We start from the raw sequence: 19,312 nt of genomic DNA on the forward strand, positions 1-19,312 counted from the left end.
CTGAATCCAGAAACAGGCTGGCAAAAAGTACTCCTCATGAGCCAGCTGGGACTGAGTCCGTTACAATGCCCTACACAGGAATGAGTTTTATATGTATCTTCAGGTTCGTAATTTCATACGTTCGCTTCCACAGCCTTTTGATGTGTCTTTTGATATTGACCCGCTCGCACCTTTAATGTCTTTGATCTCATTAAGATTTTTCAAGACTAACATGATTTATTGGGACCTGGTTCCTTCTAAAGTTGATACCTGGTGGTGCCCCATTGTTTCCAGCTGGTCATCTGATATGTTGACTCCCATACAAACTTATTGGGTGATCTCCCCCACATCTTAAAGGCCCTTCATTCTGCTCAACTGCAGGCAATACATTTAACATTTTTATATCATGCTTACATTTCCCCTGGTCAGCGGAAACATATGGTGCCCACCAAATCTGGTTCCTGCCCTAAGTGTAAGACCCCTCATGCTTTACTATATCATAATTGGTGGCAATGTCCAAAGGAATGTCCTACATTTTTATAAAAAATGGGGTCCCCACAGTATATAGAGACTTTGGATAACCCTCACCAACAACATGTCTTACGCATTTTTGAGTCAACCAATTGGTTCCTGTATAGAAGGCTTTATTCATCTTAACAATTTCCGGTATGTGAAGCATATAAAGGGTCTTGGTGTCCTCCTGCATATTAATATTTGCTTGTGGTTTGGGAATATTTATATCTCTTTCCCCTTCCCTCCTCTCTTTCCCCCTATGTCTTATCCTCTGTATCTCCTTGTTCTTTGTTTTTGTATTGTCCGGATATCCTTTGATATTTCTGTGGATGTTCCTACCACTTTTTCTATTTATATTACTGTGTGTGAATTTTTGCCGCCGTTTTTGGTAAGAGATTTCTGTCTCTATAACTGTTACTGACAACTGTTATTCTTTGTCTATTCTCTGTGGATGGTGTTCACACTAGAGATGAGCGGGTGCAGTTCCCTGAGAACCGAACTCTACCGGACTTCACTACCCGAGCCCAGATCCGAGCCCGGCTTGGGTTTTCCTGCCTAACTCGGAAACCAGAATGAGGCAAAATGTCATCATCCCACTGTCGGATTGCATCAGTCCGGTCACACTGGTGGTGTCCTCTGCTGCCATATGTCCAGTGCTGCTGTATAAATCCAGTCCAGTGGTGCTGTGTTGTGCTGCATCAGTCCAGTGGTGGTGTCTTGTGCTGTATCAGTCCTGCACAGTGGTGGTGTCCTCTGCTGCCATATGTCCAGTGCTGCTGTATAAAACCAGTCCATTGCAGTGGTGCTGTGTGTGCTGCATCAGTCTAGTGGTGGTGTCCCTGTGCTGCTGTATAAATCCAGTGGTACTGCCGTATATGTTCAATGATACTGCCATATATGTCCAGTGATACTGCTGTATATGTCCAGTGATACTGCCGTATACATCCAGTTGTACTGATGTATAAATCCAGTCTAGTGATCCTGCCATATAAATCCATTGGTACTGGCGTATAAATCCAGTGGTACTGGCATATAAATCCAGTCCAGTGATACTGCCGTATATGTCCAGTGATACTGCTGTATATGTCCAGTGATACTGCCATATATGTCCAGTGGTACTGCCATATAAATTCAGTCCAATGATACTGCCAGTTAAGTCCAGTGATACTGCAGTATAAATTCAGCGATACTGCCGTAGATGTCCAGTGGTACTGCCGTACAAGTCCAGTCCAGTGATACTGCCGTATAAGTCCAGTGGTACTGCCATATAATTCCAGTGATACTGACGTATATGTCCAGTGATACTGCCGTAAAAGTCCAGTGGTACTGCCATATAAATCCAGTGGTACTGGTGTATAAATCCAGTTCAGTGATACTGCCATATAAGTCCAGTGATACTGACGTTTATGTCCAGTGATACTGCCGTATATGTCCAGTGGTACTGCCATATAATTCCAGTGATACTGCCGTATAAGTCCAGTGGTACTGCCGTATAAGTCCAGTGGTATTGCCGTATAACTCCAGCGGTACTGCCGTATAACTCCAGTGGTACTGCCGTATAAATCCAGTCCAGTGATACTGCCTTATAAGTCCAGTGATACTGCCATATATGTCCAGTGGTACTGCTGCATAAATACAGTGGTACTGCCATATAAGTCCAGTGATACTGTTGTATATGTCCAGTGGTACTGCCATATAATTCCAGTGATAATGCTGTACATGTCCAGTGGTACTGCCATATAAGTCCAGTGATACTGCCATATAAATCCAGTGGTACTGGCATATAAATCCAGTCCAGTGATTCTGCCGTATAAGTCCGGTGATACTGGCGTATATGTCCAGTGGTACTGCCATATAAATCTAGTGGTACTGCTGTATAAATCCAGTGGTACTGGGTATATATCCAGTGGTACTGGCGTATAAATCCAGTCCAGTGATACTGCCATATATGTCCAGAGATACTGCCATATATGTCCAGTGGTACTGCCCTATAAATCCAGTCCAGTGATACTGCTGTGTAAGTCCAGTAATACTGCTGAATAAATCCAGTGGTACTGGCATATAAATGCAGTACAGTGATACTACCGTATATGTCCAGTGATATTGACGTATATGTCCATTGGTTCTGCCGTATAAATCCAGTCCAATGATACTGCCATATAAGTCCAGTGATACTGCCGTATAAATCCAGTGATACTGCTTTATATGTCCAGTGGTACTGCCGCATAAGTCCAGTCCAGTGATACTGCTGTATATGTCCAGTGGTACTGCCATATAATTCCAGTGATACTGCTGTATATTTCCAGTGGTACTGCCGTCTAAGTCCAGTAGTACTGCGTATAAATCCAGTGGTAGTGGAGTATAAATCCAGTCCAGTGATACTGCAGTATAAATCCAGGGATACTGCCATATATGTCCAGTGATACTGCTGTATAAGTCCAGTAATACTGCCATATATGTCCAGTGGTACTGCCTTATAAATCCAGTGGTACTGACGTATAATACCAGTGATACTGACTTCTAAGTCCAGTGGTACTGCCATAAAAATCCAGTGGTACTGGCATATAAATCCAGTCCAGTGATTCTGTAGTATAAGTTCGGTGATACTGCCGTATAAGTCCAGTGATACTGCCGTATAAATCCAGTGATACTGCCGTATATGTCCAGTGGTACTGCCATATAATTCCAGTGACACTGCTGTATGTGGCCAGTGGTACTGCCGTATAAGTCCAGTGGTACTGCCGTATAAATCCAGTGGTACTGCCGTATAAATCCAGTGGTACTGGCATATAAATCCAGTCCAGTGGTACTGCCGTATAAGTCCAGTGATACTGCCATATATGTCCAGTAGTACTGCCGTATAAGTCCAGTCCAGTGGTGCTGCCATATAAGTTCAGTGGTGCTGTCCTGTGCTGTATATTATTTACTCCAAATAAAGGGGTTATTAATATTTAATCCAAATAATTTTTACACGGTTTGCCCTGTGTGGTGTAGAGGTATGCTCTCCTTTGCTGCATTTTGTTATACAGGTTGAGTATCCCATATCCATATATTCCGAAATACGGAATATTCCGAAATACGGACTTTTTTGAGTGAGAGTGAGATAGTGAAACCTTTGTTTTTTGATGGCTTAATGTACACAAACTTTGTTTAATACACAAAGTTATTAATAATATTGTATTAAATGTCCTTCAGGCTGTGTATATAAGGTGTATATGAAACATAAATGAATTGTGTGAATGTAGACACACTTTGTTTAATGCACAATGTTATAAAAAATATTGGCTAAAATTACCTTCAGGCTGTGTGTATAATGTGTATATGTAACATAAATGCATTCTGTGCTTAGATTTAGGTCCCATCACCATGGTATCTCATTATGATATGCAATTATTCCAAAATACGGAAAAATCCCATATCCAAAATACCTCTGCTCCCAAGCATTTTGGATAAGGGAGACTCAACCTGTATAACTCCAGAAAAATAATGGAGAACAAAAATTTGGAGGATAAAATAGGGAAAGATCAAGAACCACTTCCTCCTACTGCTGCTGTTGCTGCTGGGAGTTGATTGTCATCCCAGAGGGGAAGTCAGAAGACCACTTGTACTACTTCAACTAAGCAAATGACTGTCCAACAGTCCTTTGCGAGGAAGATGAAATATGACAGCAGTCATCTTGTTGCAAAATGGATAACTGAAGCCTTGACAGCTATGTTGGTGTTAGACGTGTGTCTGGTATCCGCCATTAGTGCAGTGGGACTGCAGTGCCAACTCTAGATGGGCCAGGTGTTTGTGCCGCACACTTGTGTCACCAGGGCTGGTGCAAGGTTTCTTAGCACCCTAGGCAAAACTTCAGCCTACTGCCCATCCCCCATCCCCCCCTCCCCATACTCATTTTTCAGCCAGGCACTGCCGAGGCTGTGTAGTGCTGTCATCCTGGCATGCTGTGTGTGTCTGGTACCTGCAGTCACTACTGGTGTCCTGCATGGGAGACAATGGCATGCATACAGTCCAGAGCCCCCTGTAAATACTAATCAGTTTAGAGTCGGCTGTGCCCCCACCAGGCCAGGTTCTAGCCACAACGGAAGATGCACTCGGTGTCACCAGTACTGTCACAAGCACACTAACCTGAGTCCATATGGTTCTGCTCAGGGACTCTCTGCTGTTAGTGGGTCTCCTGTTGGTTGCCCGTGCTTCCACAAAGAGTTGCAGGGATGGATGAGCTGGTGAAGCTGTGATACAGGATCTGGGCACATGAAGGGGGAGAGGGACATAAGACCTTGGGGCATTAGTGGGGTGAGGGGGAGAGGGAGGAGGGACACAGGACCTGGGGACATGAGGGAGAATGACACAGGACCTGGGCACATGAAGGAGGAGGGGGTGTCACGGTACATGGGGACATGACGGTGGTGGGGAGTGGGAGGAGAGACACAGGACCTGGGGGGGATGACAAAGGACCTGGGCATATGAGGGGAGAGAGGGTGACACGGGAAATGGGGGGGTGGGCACAAGACCTGGGGGCATGAGGGGGAGGAGGGACACAGGACCTGGGGACATGAGGGGGGTAACACAGGACTAAAGGGATTGACACAGGACCATGGCACATTAGGGGTAAGATGGGGAAATGAGGGGGATGGAGAGGGGGAGTTGGGACACAGGACCTGGGGACATGAGGAGAAATGACACAGAATCTGGGCACATGAGGGGGGAGGGGGTGATACGGGACATGGGTGGGAGGAGGGACACAGTACCTGGGGACATGAGTGGATGTGACAAGGGACCTGGGCACATGAGGGGGCAACATGAGACATAAGTGGGGCAAGTGAATGAGAGAAAAAGGACCTGGGGAAATGAGGAGGGGTTGTGACACAGGACCTGGGGTGTTGCCACAGGACCTGGGCACATGAGGGAAAAATTCCCTACTCTTTTCTAAAGAACTCCATAAAGTTTACTAGCATCACTGAGCATTGAGTGAGCCTAAACATTGGTACACCTGGGCATTCACTTCAGTAATCGAGATAGCCTACAAGTAGTCCTAAAACCACTACCAACTTCACTGGAGGGTTCGTAAGGATGGACCAGTACTTAATAGCAACTGCAGAGGACCCTGTCTGTACTGCGGTGGCTAATGCTCCATATCAAGGTTATTCACATAACAGTGGCCCCTGTGAATTGAGAGAGCACCCAATGATGTTGTTAGAGCCAAACACAAGTGCGCAGAGTCTTCTGGTATTAACATTACCAGCACTGTGCAATTGGTAGCCTCTGCTCCATTGGCTTAGTGCCAACCAACTTCCAGGCAACAGAATACAAGTATGTGAGAAGTCAGAGCTGGTTCCCTTCCCTTTCTAATGAGAAGACAGGGGTGTCACGGGACATAAGGGGGTGGACAGGGGGACACAGGAGCTGGACACATGAGGGGGGAAGGTGGTGACACTAGACATAAGGGGGAGAGGGAAGAAGGGGCAAAGGAGCTGGGGACATGAGGGGGGAAGGAGGTGACACTAGACATAAGGGGGAGAGGGAAGAAGGGACACAGGAGCTGGGGACATGAGGGGGGAAGGGGGGGCACTAGACATAAGGGGGAGAGGGAAGAAAGAACACAGGAGCTGGGGACATGAGGGCGGAAGGGGGGGCACTAGACATAAGGGAGAGTGGGGAGAAGGGACACAGGAGCTGGGGACATGAGGGGGTGACCCATGACCTGGACACATGAGGGGAGAGGAGACACATGACCTGGGCATATGAGGGGGGAGTGAGTATCACGGAACATGGGGACATGACGGGGGGTGGAGAGGGGGAGGATGGACACAACCTGGGGACATGAGGGGGTGACACAGGACCTGGGGAGAATCGGGGAGAAGGGAGCCTCAGCCTGCAGGATTCCATGCTGCGCCGGCTGACCAGCGCTGTACGAGCCGCGGGGGGGGAGAGAGAGGGAGAGAAGGTATCCTCTCTCACCTCGGATTAGTTTCATATCCTCCGCCAGGCAAACTTACGCCTCTCCAGGAGCTGACGTCGATGGCCGGGTATAGCTTCCGTTCTGTGTATGCGCAGAGCAATGTAACTAACAGACGCTCTGTCCTCCTCTCTCGTTGGTGCCTGTGAGGCTATCGGCGCTGCGCCCTCTCTCCTTGGTGCTGATCTGTAGGCTGGTCACACACACTGCTCTGCTCATATGCCGCCAATAGAAAGCTGCTATTTCAAAGATTTTTTCTTCCAGGCAGCCTTAGCAGGCCGCCCTCAGGTCCCGCCGCCCATAGGCAGCTGCCTGAAGCTGCCTAGTGGAAGCGCCGGCCCTGTGTGTCACTTAGCTTAGTCATACAGCTACCCCATTGCACCTCTTTTACTTCTTTGCATGATGTGCTGTTTGGTGACTATTTTTTTTAAGTGCCATCCGGAGTGCCACTGCAGTGCCACTCCTAGATGGGCCAAGTGATTGTGCCGCACACTTGTGCCGCTTAGCTTAGTCATACAGCCACCTTGGTGCAACGTTTTGGCCTAAAAACAATATTGTGAGGTGTGAGGTGCTCAGAATAGACTGGAAATGAGTGGAAATGAATGTTATTGAGGTTAATAATACCGTAGGATCAAAATGACCTCCAAATTCTGTGATTTTAGCTGTTTTTATGGGGTTTTTTTCCCAAAAATCATCCAGATCCAAAACCAAAACACGGAAGGGTGGTTTTTAGCAAAACCAATCCAGAACCAAAACATGAGAATGCACCAGAACAAAATCCAAAGCACGAAAAGTGCCCGCCGCACATCTCTAGTTCACACTGTATTCTATAGCTACACTGGGCAATTGGAACTGTGTTTGTTTCTTTGCTCTTCTCGGTGTTCTTTGTTGCTCTCAAGAAAAATCCAATAAATACAGGTTGAGTCTCCCTTATCCAAAATGCTTGGGACCAGAGGTATTTTGGATATGGGATTTTTCCGTATTTTGGAATAATTGCATACCATAATGAGATATCATGGTGATGGGACCTAAATCTAAGCACAGAATGCATTTATGTTACATATACACCTTATACACACGGCCTGAAGGTCATTTTAGCCAATATTTTTTAGAACTTTGTGCATTAAACAAAGTGTGTGTACAGTCACACAATTCATTTATGTTTCATATACACCTTATACACACAGCCTGAAGGTCATTTAATACAATATTTTTAATAACTTTGTGTATTAAACAAAGTCTGTGTACATTGAGCCATCAGAAAACAAAGGTTTCACTATCTCAGTCTCACTCAAAAAAGTCCGTATTTCGGAATATTCCGTATTTCGGAATATTTGGATATGGGATACTCAACCTGTATATATATATTTTTTAAAAAGAATACTGTCTTGTCAATTTGTATTTACCTTCACGTATTGCTCCTGCAGAACATGAGTGATGGCCTCACAGGTCTCAGGTATTATCTGTCCAAGGGCTTGAGATGATATAGCTGTGATGCACCTCAGATCTGCAAGGGTCCTCCCAGTAGCCAGGTAACGTAAAGTAGCCACCAGTCTCTGCTCTGCAGAAATAGGTCTCCTGAAATAGGTGTCTTCTTTCTGTATGAAAGGGGTTATTAGAGCGAGAAGCTACTGAAAAGTAGTGATGTGCACCTGAAATTTTTCGGGTTTTGGTTTTGGGTTCAGTTCCGTGGCCGTGTTTTGGGTTCGGACGCGTTTTGGCAAAACCTCACCGAATTTTTTTTTGTCGGATTCGGGTGTGTTTTGGATTCGGGTGTTTTTTTCAAAAAACCCTAAAAAACAGCTTAAATCATAGAATTTGGGGGTCATTTTGATCCCATAGTATTATTAACCTCAATAACCATAATTTCCACTAATTTTCAGTCTATTCTGAACACCTCACACCTCACAATATTATTTTTAGTCCTAAAATTTGCACCGAGGTCGCTGGATGGCTAAGCTAAGCGACCCTAGTGGCCGACACAAATACCTGGCCCATCTAGGAGTGGCACTGCAGTGTCACGCAGGATGGCCCTTCAAAAAAATACTCCCCAAACAGCACATGACGCAAAGAAAAAAAGAGGCGCAATGAGGTAGCTGTGTGAGTAAGCTAAGCGACCCTAGTGGCCGGCACAAACACCTGGCCCATCTCACGCAGGATGGCCCTTCCAAAAAATACTCCCCAAACAGCACATGACGCAAAGAAAAAAAGAGGCACAAGCTCTTCCCGTCCAGTGTTGGGAAGGTCAGGCATCGCAACCGACACAATTGGACTCTCCTTTGGGATTTGTGATTTCGAAGAACGCACAGTTCTTTGCTGTGCTTTTGCCGCAAGTCTTTTCTTTTTCCTAGCGAGAGGATGAGTGCTTCCATCCTCATGTGAAGCTGAACCACTAGCCATGAACATAGGCCAGGGCCTCAGCCGTTCCTTGCCACTCCGTGTCGTAAATGGCATATTGGCAAGTTTACGCTTCTCCTCAGACGCTTTTAATTTTGATTTTTGGGTCATTTTTTTACTGATCTTTTGTGTTTTGGATTTTACATGCTCTGCACTATGACATTGGGCATCGGCCTTGGCAGACGACGTTGATGGCATTTCATCGTCTCGGCCATGACTAGTGGCAGCAGCTTCAGCACGAGGTGGAAGTGGATCTTGATCTTTCCCTATTTTTTTAACCTCCACATTTTTGTTCTCCATATTTTGCGCACAACTAAAAGCCACCACAGGTATACAATGTAGATGGATGGATAGTATAGTATTATATTACTTATGGACGACGAGTGACGACACAGAGGTAGGTACAGCCGTGGCCTACCGTACTGCTGCTTATATATATAATATACTGTATAACGGACCTGGTGGACACTGTCAGCAGACTGCTAAACTAGGATGAAGAAAAAAAACACACCACAGGTATACAATGTAGATGGATGGATAGTATAGTATTATATTACTTATGGACGACGAGTGACGACACAGAGGTAGGTACAGCCGTGGCCTACCGTACTGCTGCTTATATATATAATATACTGTATAACGGACCTGGTGGACACTATCAGCAGACTGCTAAACTAGTATGAAGAAAAAAAAAACACCACAGGTATACAATGTAGATGGATGGATAGTATAGTATTATATTACTTATGGATGACGAGTGATGACACAGAGGTAGGTACAGCCGTGGCCTACCGTACTGCTGCTTATATATATAATATACTGTATAACGGACCTGGTGGACACTGTCAGCAGACTGCTAAACTAGTATGAAGAAAAAAACAACAACACAGGTATACAATGTAGATGGATGGATAGTATAGTATTATATTACTTATGGCCGACGAGTGCACTGACGACACAGAGGTAGGTACAGCCGTGGCCTACCGTACTGATGCTTATATATATAATATACTGTATAACGGACCTGGTAGACACTGTCAGCAGACTGCTAAACTAGGATGAAGAAAAAAACAACAACGCAGGTATACAATGTAGATGGATGGATAGTATAGTATTATATTACTTGTGGACGACGAGTGCACTGACGACACAGAGGTAGGTACAGCCGTGGCCTACCGTACTGATGCTTATATATATAATATACTGTATAATGGACCTGGTGGACACTGTCAGCAGACTGCTAAACTAGTATGAAGAAAAAAACAACAACACAGGTATACAATGTAGATGGATGGATAGTATAGTATTATATTACTTATGGCCGACGAGTGCACTGACGACACAGAGGTAGGTACAGCCGTGGCCTACCGTACTGCTGCTTATATATATAATATACTGTATAACGGACCTGGTGGACACTGTCAGCAGACTGCTAAACTAGGATGAAGAAAAAAAAAAAACACAGGTATACAATGTAGATGGATGGATAGTATAGTATTATATTACCTATGGACGACGAGTGCACTGACGACACAGAGGTAGGTACAGCCGTGGCCTACCGTACTGCTGCTTATATATATAATATACTGTATAATGGACCTGGTGGACACTGTCAGCAGACTGCTAAACTAGGATGAAGAAAAAAAAAAAACACAGGTATACAATGTAGATGGATGGATAGTATAGTATTATATTACTTATGGATGACGAGTGCACTGACGATACAGAGGTAGGTACAGCCGTGGCCTACCGTACTGCTGCTTATATATATAATATACTGTATAACGGACCTGGTGGACACTGTCAGCAGACTGCTAAACTAGTATGAAGAAAAAAAAAACACCACAGGTATACAATGTAGATGGATGGATAGTATAGTATTATATTACTTATGGACGACGAGTGACGACACAGAGGTAGGTACAGCCGTGGCCTACCGTACTGCTGCTTATATATATAATATACTGTATAACGGACCTGGTGGACACTGTCAGCAGACTGCTAAACTAGGATGAAGAAAAAAACAACAACACAGGTATACAATGTAGATGAATGGATAGTATAGTATTATATAACTTATGGACGATGAGTGCACTGATGACACAGAGGTAGGTACAGCCGTGGCCTACCGTACTGCTGCTTATATATTTAATATACTGTATAACGGACCTGGTGGACACTGTCAGCAGACTGCTAAACTAGTATGAAGAAAAAAAACACACCACAGGTATACAATGTAGATGGATGGATAGTATAGTATTATATTACTTATGGACGACGAGTGCACTGACGACACAGAGGTAGGTACAGCCGTGGCCTACCGTACTGCTGCTTATATATATAATATACTGTATAACGGACCTGGTGGACACTGTCAGCAGACTGCTAAACTAGTATGAAGAAAAAAACAAAAACACAGGAGTGTTTTTCAGGCAGACAAACGTATACTGGACTGGTGGTCACTGTCAGCAAAACTGTGCACTGTACTCCTGCTATAACTGCTCCCCAGTCCCCACAATTAGGCAGTGTGAGCAGAGCAGTGCACTCAGCACAGATATATCATGCAGCAGTGCAGCACACTGAGTGAGCACAGATATGGTGGTCGGAGCGTTTTTTTCAGGCAGAGAAACAAAGGATTAAACTCACTGGTGGTATAATCAAAACCCTGCACTGTACTCCCTAACAGCTGCTCCCCGTCCCCAATCCTCCCCACAATTATAACTAACTAAGTCACTCTGTGTTCTACTATAACGGAGAGGACGCCAACCACGTCCTCTCCCTATCAATCTCAATGCACGTGTGAAAATGGCGGCGACGCGCGGCTCCTTATATAGAATCCGAGTCTCGCGAGAATCCGACAGCGGGATGATGACGTTCGGACGCGCTCGGGTTAACCGAGCAAGGCGGGAGGATCCGAGTCGCTCGGACCCGTGTAAAAAAAAGGTGAAGTTCGGGCGGGTCGGATTCCGAGGATCCGAACCCGCTCATCACTGCTGAAAGGTAGGGTCATCCATATTCAGGAAATTCCTGAAGTCCTCAGGGTTGTTCTCCTGGATCTCCAGAAACAATGGCATATGGGAGAAGTTGTCTCACCTCAGAATCCAATCTTTGGTCCAGCAGCTGTGCTTCTTGCTCCTCTTTTTTTCTTTATGGCTTGTCGTGTTACCTTAGCTGCAACAATACAAGCCTTTTTTTTACTCACGCTCATGATGATGGAGAGTGAAACGAAACTAATGAACATGTTCTCTCCACAGCACTATGTGATCCTATTTTTATTTTTGTTTGGATTCTGTAATCACGCCCTAATCTGGCACATTATGGTAATTCTGTTTACATCTGACGTGACTGTAGCCAGAATCGGGAGAGTGTGTACGGTGGTACAATTATATTCTTGCAATAGTTTGGACAGGAGATAGAATGTCGCAAGTAAAATTGTATCGGTATGTACGCGCATATTGGCTGTAGTTTGGGGACGTTCAATCATGAGTAGTGTTGATCGAACGCTCAAATTAAAAGCTGGATTGTATAGGTGTGTATGCAACTTAAGTACAGGATGGACATTGAATGAACTGAATGTAAAAACAGCCTGATGATCTTCAGCAAATCAGATCGACACCTGTAATGCAGCTCTGAGAGTCAGGAATCACATTTTTTCCTGTGAGGTCATTGTTGAGAATGAGATTGACCATGAAACCAGATCCAATGTTTTCTGAAACTCCATTACTTCTACAGAGATGGTCTGAATATGACTGTAGACATTATTTTATCGTCGACTCCTCCCTCTCCTCAGATTCAGTAGCTCTCACAAACATCTCAAAAACATCTCCAGGATCAGACTCTTTCTCACCCAGAACGCAACTAAGACCCTCATCCACTCACTGGTCATCTCCAGATTGGACTACTGCAATCTCCAATATTTGGCCTCCATCAAAAATGCCTCTCTCCACTCCAATCTATCCTCAATGCTGCTGCCGATCTCATCTTCCTCACCAAACATACTACTTCCACATCCTCTCTCATGCAGGACCTTCACTGGCTACCCTTCCCATTCAGAATCCAATTCAAGCTTCTCACACTCACCCACAAAGCCCTCACCCACTCTTCTCCCTCTAACATCTCTGACCTTATCTCTCTTTACATTCCCAGCCATCCTCTTTGCTTGGTTAATGCACGCCGTCTCTCCTGCCAACTTATTACCTCCTCCCACTCCTACCTACAAGATTTTGCACGTGTTGCTCCCTATCTCTGGATTTCTCTACCTCTCCCCATCCGACTCTTCACCTCTCTACAAAACTTCAAACGGGCTCTCAAGACCCACTTCTTCACCAAACCCAGCCAACTTTCCTCCTAACCCTCTTATCTATGCTCACTATCTACCCCTTCTGTGTCACCCCGGTCTGTTAGCCCTTCACCTTTTAGATTGTAAGCTCACAAGAGCAGGGACCTCTTTCCTCACGTGCCTTTCCTTTTCTTATTTACACTCTTGTACTTCATACTCCCTTTGATAGCACCTAAACCTAGGTTTTCTATACCTGTCCTATATTGTCTTGAACTATAAGTGCTATTTTCTTGTTTGCTCATTTGATTATGTACTGTGTAATGGGCGCTGCGGATCCCTTGTGGCGCCATATCTATAAATAAAGGATAATAATAATAATAATAATAATAATAATAATAAGTTGTGCAAAATGCAGAATGGAAATATTCACCTATACAATAAATTGTCATTAGAAGATATATTATAGTATTATTATTATTATTATTATTATTATGCAATTTAAGTACCAACAGATTACATAGTGCTGTACATTGAGGGGATTAGAAATCAAATAAGGTACGACACAAAATGGGGTGTGTGGCTTGACACAGCATGGTGTAGGCAGCTTCCTACCAGGGCTCCTGCTAATATATTGCTCCATCTTCTGTTTTCCTGGTGGTCTGTGGCTGAAAATTTCTGCAAGAGTGCAGTACCGCCTCTGCTCCTCCACTGTGAATTTGGGGATCCTCGGTGCAAGGAGTCCTAACTTACCAGTTGGTGAAGTCTGTGACTGAATCCTGAGGCAGACTCTGCTCTCAGTGTGGCTCTTGTTCCTGCTGCAGCTCTGTCCTCACTCCTGCCTTCTGCTATATCCGGTGATTGGGTCTCTTCAGTGGATGGGCGGATGGTTCTAAAAGCTGCAGGGGCCAATGTGCTCTGCAGAGATTTGGTGAAATCCTGTGGATTTCTGTGGCCCGTCTCCAGCTTTGTCATGATGTGTGAATTCTACCACAACTCTGGCTGGTGAGCTGGATGGCTTTGCTGCTATGTCCTTTTATCCTGATTGAGTGCAGCAGCTCTCAGGGCCCTTTAGTGAGACTTTATCTGCACCACTTACTATTAAACTACAGCTGGTGCTTACCGCAGTGGGTTCTTTTGAGCAACGAATTACTAAAAGACTGCAGAAGCTGAGGGATGACCTTACGCATATTCACCGTGAACTACGGCTGTTTATGTTGCCTGTGGATCCTCCGGCGCCCTCTGTTTCTTTAGTGGTGATTCCACGGACCCCCATGAATATTCAATCTGCGGCTACACAGAGTCACTTATCCGATGAAGAGGGAGAATGGTGACGTAACATCCTCCAGTTTGCTGGCAGTCCACAAGAGGGAATGGCTTTCCGCTCTAATATTGATTTGGAACAGTGGCTTGGTGTAACACGTGGATGGAGGCTTTTGTCCCTAATCCAGTTTTCTTCAGCTGCTACTATTCACTATAGGTTTATTTTGACACAGCTGTGTGTGATGGCTGATGGCCTAGTTTATCCTTCTGCCAACTCTCGAGGGACTATCATTTGGCTGGATTAATTTGTTCTAGGGTGGACTCATCCTCCGGACTGATTTTGCTCACCTTGGGACTGGTAACCATTTCACTGGCAGCTGAGACCCTTAGTGTGCTCTGTTCTGTATACTGATTTTAGTTAGCTACTACGTAATTTTTTATTGTTTGTAGATCCTTTCAAAGATCCAGTTGTGTTATACTGCAATTCTTGTGCTCATTCTAGATAATTATTTACATACAACCAATAATTTTCTAGGAGAATTCTGCTCTAATGTTTAAGGCCATTTATTTAGTGTTTTTGTCACTTATATAGATATTAGTCTGTTTTCCAGCTCAGTGTATCTAAAGCTATGTGCATTTTTCACTATTTTACAGGAGCAGTTTACCATATTTAGTTTGTGGTCATTTAATTTTTTGCCACAGCCACTTCTATTTATATTATGTGTGTTCTTTACACTCAGTTATCTTGATATTTGCATAATACTTTAGTATTCTATGGGTATAACTTGCTCTATTTAGTTTATGGCCATTTATTTAGTTGCCTCTGTCATTTACAGTATATTGTGTGCTTATCCTGAAGCTATAGTTTTGTTGTTCTGCTATTCTCATGCTCAATATAGCTAAATATTTGTGTGCAAGACTTACTTTCTGAGAGAATCCTGTTCTAACTGGTGTATGGCCCTGTATGTCTGTTTTCCAGCTCCTTGTACCCAAGAACGTATGCACGTTTTACCATTTTTGTGGGAGAAGCTTGCCATATTTAGTCTGTGGTTGCTTCTTTTAGTTCCACAGACATTTATATTTATATTCTGTCTTTAAACTCAGCTATCTCAATATTGCATACTACTTTACTATACTGCGGGTGTAACCTGCTCCACTTAGTTTATGGCCATTTATTTTAGCTGCCCCTGTCAATTATGCTGGGTGGGTGTGAATGTGAGGCTTTTTGTTTTGATATTCTGATGGATGTGAGTTTTTTATATTTTCAGTTATGGTATGTCACCTATGCCCCATTATAAATCTGGTTCTCTCACGTGTATGCCCGAATGGCGCCTTCGGGGGGTGATTAATTTATCCGTGCTTGATGTGGCGTATTCTGTATGTCATTGTTTTTAATATATCCTACTATTTTTCCATTTCTCATGTCCGATGGCTTGGTGATTGATCTTTATTTTGTCATTTATACACTATTTATACCTTCCTGTATCATTATACATGTTTGCCTTATAATTCATATGTCTGTTTAATGTGTGGATGTAACTCTTTTAATCTACACTAAAAATTACACAATTAAAAAAAAAAAGATACAACACGAAACAGAAGGTAAAGACACCCAAATTATTTTACAATCTAAAAGATGTGGGGAACAATTGATCAGTGAAAAAGTTCATTTAGAATTGCAGCTGGAGGTGGGAAAAGTATGTGTGTGTACTGAAAGCTTGAGCATTATCATATGTCAATATTAAAGCTGCCATTGGCAAAAGGCATTTCTTTGTAGTTAACGGCGTGGTTTAATTGGAATTAGGCATGAGTGGGTTCGGTTTCTTGAAAACCAAACCCACCCGAACATAGCGATTCCGCGCCTTTTTCAGAATTGAAAACAAGGCTGAACGTTATCCTCTCTGCACCAGATTCTCGCGGGACTTGGTATACTTAAAAGGTGCCTTGGGCAGGACTCTGTGCCATTTACTTACAGTGCACGCTTAACTGCACTGTGATCTGCTGTAGGGGCACTTGTGCATGTTACTGGGGCATACTGTTATTTGGGGCATATTGTTACTGAGGCATACTGTTATTTGGGGCATACTGTTATGGGTAATACTGTACTACTGTGCTACTGGGGCATACCGTTACTGGGACATACTATTACTGGGGCATACTGTACTACTGTGCTACTGGGGCATACTGTTACTGGGGCATACTGTGCTACAGTGCACTTTAACCTCACACTGATGTGCTGCCCTGGGGTGTCTGGCCCTTGCCGGTTTGTGGGGTATCGCGCCCCAGACTTAGACTTAATGTTAGGCACCCCCAGTACTCGGAGACGCCATGAAGTGGCGTCGGGTCTTCCAATACCTTTGCAAATGTATGCAACTGAGATCTCTGAAATTTCTAACACCATATAGTTATCAAATCCTATTGCTGATGTCATCCAGTGACATTTTTTTTGTGCCAAATCCCAGTGTAATATAATATTATTTTTTGTGACACTGTTGGTCGGACCAAATATAGGGGGTAATTCCAAGTTGATCGCAGCAGGAATTTTGTTAGCAGTTGGGCAAAACCATGTGCACTGCATTGGAGGCAGATATAACATGTGCAGAGAGAGTTAGGGTGTGTACACACGGTGAGATTCGGACTTAACCGATTCTCACTGTGCGACAGGGGCCAGGTCGGCACTTAGCCAGTATCGCAAGCACATAATGAGTGTGCTTGTGATCCTGGTTCTGTGCGATTTTGGCTAAGTGTCAATCTTGACTATCTCTTCTATAGAGATAGTCAAGATTGACTTGCCTGCACAGTCTATTTTTTCTGCCGATGCCGACGGCGTGGGGCCGCGCATCGGCATCAAATCGGGATCGCAAGGTGACTGTCACCTTGCGATCTGCACTATCTTTTCTTCCGATTCTGACTATATAGTCGGAATCGGAAGAAAAAATCTCACCGTGTGTACACACCCTTAGATTTGGGTGGGTTATTTTGTTTCTGTGCAGGGTAAATACTGGCTGCTTTATTTTTACACTGCAATTTAGATTGCAGATTGAACACACCCCACCCAAATCTAACTCTCTCTGCACATGTTATATCTGCCTCCCCTGCAGTGCACATGGTTTTGCCCAACTGCTAACAAGATTCCTGCTGCGATCAACTTGGAATTACACCCATAATCTCATACAAATAATACTGCCTACATATATACATTAGGTAAATACAAAAAAGACTTAAAACTATTAGATTACCCACAACTCTATTAGGCAGTACACTATGGGCCTATTATTTGCAACCAGGGCTGCCAAGAGAAATCCAGGGCCCGATACAGTAACTCCCCATGGCCCCCCTGCAGGGAGTGGGGCAACAACTTGTTAGTTGCAAGGCTGCACCACTTTGGAGGCATGTCTAGCACACGACAAGTACCCACTCACAGGAGCATGACATACCCAGTGTCGGACTGGGGCATGAAGGGACCCCCTGGAGGAATGCTGTTGTAGGGGCCCATGCTTAAGGGTATAGCCAGGCTCCACTGGTGCGTGGCCAGCCACCACAGAGGTTTGGCTAAAAATTACAGAGTACATGTTGTGTTCCCCTTGGTAAATATATAATAAACCATATTCTTGTGAAGCATAATGTAACATAATGTATAATTCAAGTTCACTAGAATAGTCTGGAACCTGATCTCTAGAGGAGGAGGGCCCACAGGCAGTGGGCCCACCGGTGGTTTCCCCTGTTCCCCTGTGGGCCAGTCTGACCTTGGACATACCTCCCAGCTGTTGGGACAAAAGTGTTCACTATTAGGATGGTGGGACAGTCACATAAAAGCTGCATTGGTTGCAGAGCGCATTCCTTAGAACACCATAATTTTGTGAAAGTGGATCCTCCATTGTAATTTTGGGATAGAGGATGCGCTATAACGTGTAAGTGCAACCACTGTATACACACACACACACACACACACACACACACACACATATAAACACACACATATATAGTATATGCAGAAATACCACAGAACTTTCAGGACTTACTATGATTAAAGTTGAGTAAACTGAAATGTTGACTTGCACATTAGTGGTCATCACTAGAATATATTGTTATATTAGTAAGTCCAGAGAATGACGCAGAATTTATGCTTATACTACCTGTCATCCCACTTGGGCACCTGGGCAATTGTTCAGTATTTTAGACAGAGTGCATCCATGACATAGATAGATAGATAGATAGATAGATAGATAGATAGATAGATAGATAGATAGATAGATAGACAGACACATGTATATACTGTATATACATAGATATTACACACACACGCATACAGGGCAGTAGAGAGCCTGGCTTAGCCCAAGTACTTTTCAGGGGCCGTGACCTATTCATAGGGGGCGTGGTAATGAACCCTTTGAAAAAATACAGAAAAAATTGTATTTTAAGTGCCACTGTGGCCACACTCCAGCCCAGCAGTGAGCAGCGTGTGCAGAGCTTAGAAGAGCTATAGTTGCTGCTAACAGTTAATGGGGAGGAAGTCAGGGGCCCCCCACTGGGCCCCTCCATCAGACCTGGGCCCGGGTAATTTGTACCCTCTCCCCTCCTCTCTCTGCACCACTGTTTGCAGCCACCCACTAAGCATGGATTTTTTGAAATTCGACTCCTAAGGGGGTGAAAAGAGATAAAATGTTCTGCCCTGGAAACCTTTGCCTGGCTGAAACCAGACACATCAGGTAGTAATATATAATAGAATTTGCTTTGTACAGTATTAAATGGTTTTAGGCTGGGTACACACTGACGTGACAGGGATTCGTTCCAACATAGGAATGAATCCCTGTCAGCCTGAATTCCCCCTACACACTGGGGCGACTTTAATGAAGGCCGGAACGACCATATTCCATCCTTCATTAACATAACACAGGATGGTAGCGACGGACGCTTGGTTTGAT

Source organism: Pseudophryne corroboree, chromosome 1 (assembly GCF_028390025.1).
Source record: "Pseudophryne corroboree isolate aPseCor3 chromosome 1, aPseCor3.hap2, whole genome shotgun sequence".
In the NCBI taxonomy this organism is placed as follows: domain Eukaryota; kingdom Metazoa; phylum Chordata; class Amphibia; order Anura; family Myobatrachidae; genus Pseudophryne; species Pseudophryne corroboree.